We start from the raw sequence: 6,543 nt of genomic DNA, 5'->3' as shown, positions 1-6,543 counted from the left end.
ACATCTTTCACGAATCACATTATTTCATATCCTATCCACTCTCTGTACTCCACATACATTCCTCAGCAGTCCCATCTCCACTGCTCTTACTCTTGACTTTTCATTTTCATGCCACACCATAGTCTCCCATCCATATGTTAAAGTTGGCACTAACACTCCATGTAATTCTCGTGCAGCTGCAACACTCAAGCCTCTGTTTCTTATCAAGGCCTTCATTGCACCGGCTACTTTTCTTCCTTGTGTCACTCTACTTTCAACTTCTTTTGCACATTTTCCTCTCTTTTCTATCACTGTACCCAGGTATTTGAACTCTCTCACCAATTCCAGTCTCTCTCCATTCACTGTTACATTGCACAGGAAGTCACCTTCTCTCAATAACCATCACTTTACTCTTTTCTACATTTACTCTCAAGGCACGATGCTTACAGACATCAGCAAAACTCTGCACTAGCCTACCAAGCTCTTGTCCGGTACTTGCAAGCAGTACTGCATCATACAACAAATTTGAGATATTCCATCCATCACCATTCATTACCAATGCCACCCCTCTCTCCATTACTCGTGTTTTCACTTCCCTCATCACCCCATCCATATATACATTGAACAACCATGGGGACATCACACAACCTTGTCACATGCCCACACTTAGATGCCCATTAACCCTGACACATGCTTCACTACCATCATAAAAACTCTTGACAGCACCTAACAGCTTACCCTCTACACCATACATGTGGAAAACTTTCCATAATCCTTCTCTGTCCACTTTGTCATATGCTTTTTCCAGATCCATGAATGCCATAAACACCTTATGGTCCTTCTCACAAGCCTTCTCTACTATCTGTCTCACTGCAAATATTTGGTCCACACATCCTCTGCCACTCCTAAAGCTACCTTGTTCATCACTCACTAGGACTTCCGATATCTCTCTTACTTTCTCTATAATAATTCTTCCATATACCTTCCCTACCACACTCAGTAAGCTCATGCCACGATTATTCTTGCACTCACTTCATTCACCTTTATTTTTGTACAGGGGTACAATCACAGCCTTTTTCCACTCTGCAGGCACAGTTTCACTCATCCATGCCTTCTTACACATCCCCAACAAGCACTTCATTCCACCCTCTCCACTACATACACTTAAGCATCTCTGCATACACCTCATCAACCCCAGCTGCTTTCCCATTTTTCAGCCGCTTCACAGCACTCTTCACCTGTGCAAGTGTCACGTCTCCTGGCACTGCATACCTTCTCTGCACACCCCCAAAACCAATCATGTTTACAGCTGCTCTGCTCTCTCTATCCCCATTCATCAGGCTTTCAAAATATTCTTTCCATCTGGTCCTTACGTCATCTCCATGGGTTAATAATCTAACACCTGCATCCTTCACATCATCCCATTTCTTACCGTTTTCACTTCTACATTTCCACACCTCTTTCCAGAATAACTTTCTATTTTCAGAGTAAATAAAAACTAAGCCAAAAATTACATGCCAGATTTGTAATATAAATCCACCTGACAAACTATGCATCATCCAGAAATCAGTGGAGTTTCGTTACCTTGTGATAAATACACAGCTGGACACATACAAACAAAGGTAAATGCATAAAATGACAGCAAACACAGGCAGATATGACTAACCTTACATCATCCAGGTATTGGTGAGTGACTGGAGGCATTTACCAAGAGACAGTGCTTGTTTGGGCAACACTAGAGCCCTTGTGTGTTGCTGCTGCCCCTTCACAGAGGATGATGGGCAGGCCAGGGGATGAGGGGTGGCAGGGTGGAGAAAGTGGGAGGCTTGGCTGATCAGTTTTGCCTGCCACACTAACAATCCTGCTCACTGGCTCAGATTTGATACTTGCCGAATGCCCCGTGGGAGAACGAGTCACTTTAACTCCTCTGCAATTACATTGATTTTCAGTACTGTAAAATCCTGCTATATACAGACGACTTGATTCTGCTTGGGTAGATATAAAAACTTGAGAGGTCTGACACACCACCAGACTGCCTGTTCATACAAAGCATCCCAATATTTCTCCCCCAAATCCTACCAGAGAAAAGGGATGAGGTAGGATCCCCCCCACCAGAAAGAGAGAGTATAACAATCAAACAGCATACCCAGTAACATACGCCAGTTATTAACATATCACCAAACAATGAAATAACGGCTCCACCTTATAAGTACAACCAAATTAATCATCTTCCCTATAGCATTTCTTAAATCCTGTAACACCTACACTTGTAAAGTATTAAAGGTGCCACTCAACTTTTTCTCTACCATCCACACATGCACTACTCAAAATGACACTGTGGTTACTCAAACAAAACCCTAATACAAAAGGGCTCCTGATGTTAAGAGTACTTATGTTTATGGAAATTTGCTCGCATGAAAGAGTACATAACCTATGGGCAAAAATGGGGATTGGGTATATAACCACCAACATACACCTATTATGCTATATATGAGGCAGTTTTATACAAGAAGAAGGGTTAGTTATATCTAAAACACACAAACAAAATTAACATATGACATATAATAATGCTACCTATTGTAATGGTTGCATAATGATCCCAAGAAAAGCTATTGGAATTGAAACCACATCCTCAAACTCCTGACTCTGGCTACTGATTGCATACAACAATTATAAACACAAGTGACATAACCCTTAAAGGATTAATGCTGCTGGCAATACATAGGAATAATTTATCTTACTATTGACACAAGCCTTAATCCTGTATGGAATGACCAAAAACAAACTGCTTCCACATTGCCCTGTCCTTTGGCTGCCCTCCCTCCAACTCATATCCTCCTCTCTCATTTATCTTTCCAGTTCATCCTCCCATCTTATCCCTGGTCTCGCCCTCCATCTCATGCACACACACACACTGTCCTAACCAGTCTCTCATTCTTCACCCTCCCCACATGGCTAGTAATTTATGCCCTTAATTAACCCACCAGTTCACAGAAAACTATTCCTAACATGTAACGAAAATCCAGGATACTTGATATCTTAATTCTGTCACAACTGTTGTAATGTCTGAGGTGATATTGTACACTGGCAAGTATTTATAATGGTCCCTACCCAAGTAACAGCATCAACAAACCTCCTTAAGTTTACTAAAAAAATGGTTTAGTTTTGGTTACTCTGATATTCCATCTAAATGACTTCCATATGAAGTGTTTGTTTACACTGAGTGAAGACAGACGTAGTACACACGCCGTTTTACAAACAATTTAAGCTTAGTAAAGTATATAAAGAGGGATGCCTTCATGTGGTGTACTGGTCAGCTCCACTGCCAGGTTTGACAAACATTCCTCAGCTGCCTCCCTATCCCCAGAAAAGTGAATGGTGAACTGCAGGAGGAGGGCAGCTTCAGCCCACAGTTCACTGAACTCATATTTCAGATGTGCTTTAAGACCCTACTACATGTGTTGTGTGGTGCTGGTGCAGGATTTGTGCATTACACTGACAAATTATAATATCACCTGTAGTGCTGCCAGGGGGTTGGGTACGGCCTGGGGCATTCCAACAGACAGGTACTTGTATACAATTGTCATAAGTGCTGCAGTGAACCCAATTTCATTGTCCTCTTCTCTCCTCTCATTGCTGCAGCCTTCAGATGACCCCAGTGACCTGGATGATGCTGAAGATGGTTTGGTTGATGACCAGGATGACGTATTGGTTGATGCTGCCGACGATGAGGGTGATGTTCCACCAACATGCACCAGCTGAGCAGAGCAGTCACTGACCTCACTAAGTACACAGCTCTGGAAGTGTTGGCAAAGATATAGTGTATGACATATAAATAAATAACTACATCAATTCATCCCAACTCATTCATTCATTGAGTATGTAAACTGAAGTGTCAAAGAAAATGTCAAGTGATGCGTACAAGTACATAAAGGATTTTCACGTTAGGAAAAAATGAATGAACACCAAGATTATAAACATGAATGAACACTAAGATTATTAAAACAAATGAACACCAGGATTACTAATAAAGTTTGCATACAAGTACATTAGAGATTTTCACATAAGGAGAGGAAATTGATGACAAACTGTGCAGACTAATATGCAAGGGACAACCTCTGTGTGAAGACCAAATGTGTCTGCCACAGTTTACCAACCAACATACCTTAATGGTCCAATGAACAGCTGGACCAGTTGTAAATAAAGGCATGGGTCAGCAGCAGCAGCAGGGTGAGGTGTGTTTGTTCTGGCATAGGGGTGGCAGTCATCTCAAAGTTTAGGTGCTACACCTGCCCCAGATCTCAGCAGCCCAGCTGGCATGGCCTCAGGTCAAGGTGACAGGCCAGTTGTGGTGGTCAGGGGTGTCTGCTTCCAGGGTCACTGTGGATAGATGCTCCTTGAAATCTGGATGGAATGTAGTGGAGTTTGAATGTTATATACAGCAGGCTGTTTGTGTGGCAACTTTCCTGACAGCACAATACGTGCTCCCTACGTGTCAACACTTGGGTTGGTGGAGAGTTAGTGCCCCTCCCCGTAAAACAAATACTCAAAGTCAAATGGCCACCCTTTATGGGATTATAGAGTCTGGCAATAGATAGACAGGTAGATAACATCAAAGGTCACTGGTAGTGTGTGTGTCTCAAAAAAATAAATGACTCCATAAAAACCCAACTGTCACAATGAAAATCTTCAGACTCTGAGGTAAATCACGAGGAGAAAAAGTTTTGGCACAAAAATAAATTGTACAGTTTCCTCTCCAAGTTTTCTTTTACCTCTAGAATGTAAACCTGTCCAGACCACCACTTCATCACCAAAACACCACCAACACTAACATTCTCTGCCAATGTTGTCAGTTCCAGGCACTTTGACCAAGAGGACAATACAGACAGTCCTCATCAGCAAATGGGGGTAAGGCAGGGTCCAGAAACATGGAAATTGGGAAATGGGGGTAAGGTAGGGTCCAGAAATATAGAAAATAGCAAATGGGGGTAAGGTAGGGTCCAGAAACATGGAAAAAGAAAAGTACAACAGGTTATGCAGGATTCAGAAACAAGGAAAGAGGGAATATGTAAGTGGCATGATGGTGTGACTTACCCAACCATCACCTTGACCTGACAAAGGCGACTAGGCGACTGGTGTTAACGTCTGCTTGTCAGGACTCTACTGTATATTATAATAAAACAAATCACAATAGATAGGAACATAAATGTGTTGTCTTAAAGGTAACATGATAGTCAAGCAAGGTGTGGGAAAGGAAATGTGTTTGCAAATTTCAGTAAGGAATGCCAAGACTGCAATGTGTCACCAGAAATGCTACATACACACAAACACACAGGCTTCTAGAACCCTCACATACGTCCAGTACACGTGACACAAGCTCTCCTATACAAGAAAGGAGGAACTAGACAGGCAGAAGGATCCGAGCAACAAGCGAGAGGTTGTCAAGAGAGAGAGAGAGCGAGAAGAGGGGTGTAGCGAGACGGTCTGGGAGGTAGCTAGCGGGACTCGAATCCATTTCACTCGTGTGTGAGAGACTTTAGTTAATCTTTCCAAAAGAATAAAAATTATAAATAGTCCCATACTCATCTTTACCTCTCTTGTCATTGCATGACAAAAGGAACTAAGATTATCTACTTACAAACCTACTCACATATGACAACAGCTCATCCAAGAGTACAACATATGTATAACTGATCTACAAAACCCACTACAAGAAGCTACGAAGATACTACAAGATACTGGCATGACCGGTTAAGGCTCAGCGGCCAGCACATACAGATGACACAGCGCCTGTTAGTACATCACATCATTCATTCATTCATTGCCAGACGCCATGTATCCCAAACGGGGTGGCCAAGGGCTTAGAATTAATTGTTTTACAGAGAGGGGCACTAATCCTCCACCAACCCCACTTGACACGTAGGGATTCCAACAGCATCTGGTGTTCCCAGGCGGTCACCCATCCAAGTACTAACCAGACCCAACGTTGCTTAACTTCGCTGATTCGGACGGGAAGCGGTGTACTCAATGTGGTATGGCCGTTGGCACAAATATTACACCACAAAGAATCACCAGCATTGTCATCCTTTGAGGCCCTCAGGACTACAGGAGCACAAGTGCCAAAATCATGGTTTGAGTTATTTAAGATTAAAGTTGACACATATTCAAGAACTGTAACACCCTAACTAACTGAGATATAAGTGGCAGAATGTAGCTTGCCCAATAAGGATTTTAGTGGTAACAACTAAGGAAATGCGGGAAAAATAAAAATAATGTTTATACCAAACAAGAAGAACACTGCCAAACCAACTGTTTGAAAGTAGCGGAAATAGATGCTCTTGCAGTCATAAGAGCAGACTAATAATCACAAGGAGTAAATAAAAATATAAGAAACATATGTACTTATCTCTGATTTAATGTTGACACAATAGAATACACAAACATCTACAGCTGAAAGGACAGGTGGACAACAGCTGTGCTCATACTGCTCATGCCAATGTCCTCATTCTCATCTGCCACTCAGGAATTTCTACCCCATTAGTCACTCTGTCAGTAATGAAAACA

The 6,543-nt window shown here is 42.2% G+C and overlaps 1 non-coding gene across 1 annotated transcript; it reads right to left on the bottom strand.

Moving 5' to 3' along the window:
* Window positions 1–5,905: 5,905 nt before the first annotated feature.
* LOC145390003 (5S ribosomal RNA) lies at window positions 5,906–6,025 on the bottom strand. Its single transcript, XR_013895556.1, has one exon. It is a non-coding gene; the product is annotated as a 5S ribosomal RNA (ribosomal RNA).
* Between the last annotated feature and the right edge of the window lie 518 nt (window positions 6,026–6,543).

Source organism: Coenobita brevimanus, unplaced genomic scaffold (genome assembly GCF_032717465.1).
Source record: "Coenobita brevimanus isolate Jiangsu-jjx unplaced genomic scaffold, ASM3271746v2 jjx.HiC_scaffold_2702, whole genome shotgun sequence".
NCBI lineage: Eukaryota > Metazoa > Arthropoda > Malacostraca > Decapoda > Coenobitidae > Coenobita > Coenobita brevimanus.
This window is presented reverse-complemented; position numbering and strand designations above follow the sequence as displayed.